The sequence below is a fragment of the Ictalurus punctatus genome, chromosome 12 (assembly GCF_001660625.3).
Source record: "Ictalurus punctatus breed USDA103 chromosome 12, Coco_2.0, whole genome shotgun sequence".
NCBI classification, from domain to species: Eukaryota; Metazoa; Chordata; class Actinopteri; order Siluriformes; family Ictaluridae; genus Ictalurus; species Ictalurus punctatus.
Window position 1 is genome coordinate 398,833 of NC_030427.2, and position 991 is coordinate 399,823.

Consider the following 991-nt stretch of genomic DNA (forward strand, 5'->3'; position numbering starts at 1 on the left):
CGGACTTGCGTAGGGGAGACCCCAAGTCCAGTGCCATTTTCTCCTGGCCATCAGAGGAAGGGAGCGTGAGACAAGGCTTAAGTGCATTTCCTTGGTTCATTTATGTTCTGATGGTTTATGTTTCGATCGTTTGAATGTGCCAACCTTCTTCACCAGCCGTACCCGCGACGGAGCATGAGACAAGGCTTAAGAGGGACTCCAAGGCTCATTTACGTTTTTGGTCGCTCATGGTCTCAACATTCCAGGATGCCACGGGTCTTCCCACAGCCCGTCAGGCTTTCCTCGTTAGTATAGTGGACAGTATCTCCGCCTGTCACGCGGAAGACCGGGGTTCGATTCCCCGACGGGGAGCTCGTTTTGCATTAGGCCCGACTGTATGAAAGCCACGGGCCCTGTTTGCTCAGCCGAGTGCCATTCTGCCCGCGGTGAGCCATAGTTTCCATGCGACGCATATACTCTCCTTTTGTTTCAGATTTTTCTGCCCTTACCGCACCAGATCAAATCACTCCGCTAATAGACGGCTCTCCCGCTTTATGTGGTTCAAGAAAGCAGGCCTTGCAAGTTGATTCAAAGTTTTGCCAAGTAAACACTTTGTTTGTGCCAATTTGCTTTAGACAAACAGCAGGAGACTGAGCACCAGTGACTTGTCACCTACAGCTGACAAAGCTGCGAGCAGGGTTCATACCTGCGCAAGAAAACCCCTAGGCTATTGTACTGGAGCCGATGGGCGCGTTTGTCCGTGTCAGACCCTTCTTCGACAACAACTTTGCAGTCTCGTTTATATTCTCGGGTTTCCGCACGTGGACGCCCTCTTCAGTACATTTACTCCAGTCAAGTAATTAGAGCCTTTACTAGTTTACATGAACACATTCGGACGACTTACGTTACGTCAAAGCATTTTCCTAGGATAGAAAATTTGTTTTGCACAAGCCTGTTTGGTGAATGCCAAGGTGCTTTCCTGCTCATCTGAATAGAGTTCGCTCTGCATTAC

General features: G+C 49.5%; 1 non-coding gene across 1 annotated transcript; it reads left to right on the forward strand.

The window, feature by feature from the left end:
- The first annotated feature begins 279 nt into the window (after positions 1–279).
- On the forward strand, positions 280–351 carry trnad-guc (transfer RNA aspartic acid (anticodon GUC)). Its single transcript has one exon. It is a non-coding gene; the product is annotated as a tRNA-Asp (tRNA).
- Positions 352–991: the final 640 nt, after the last annotated feature.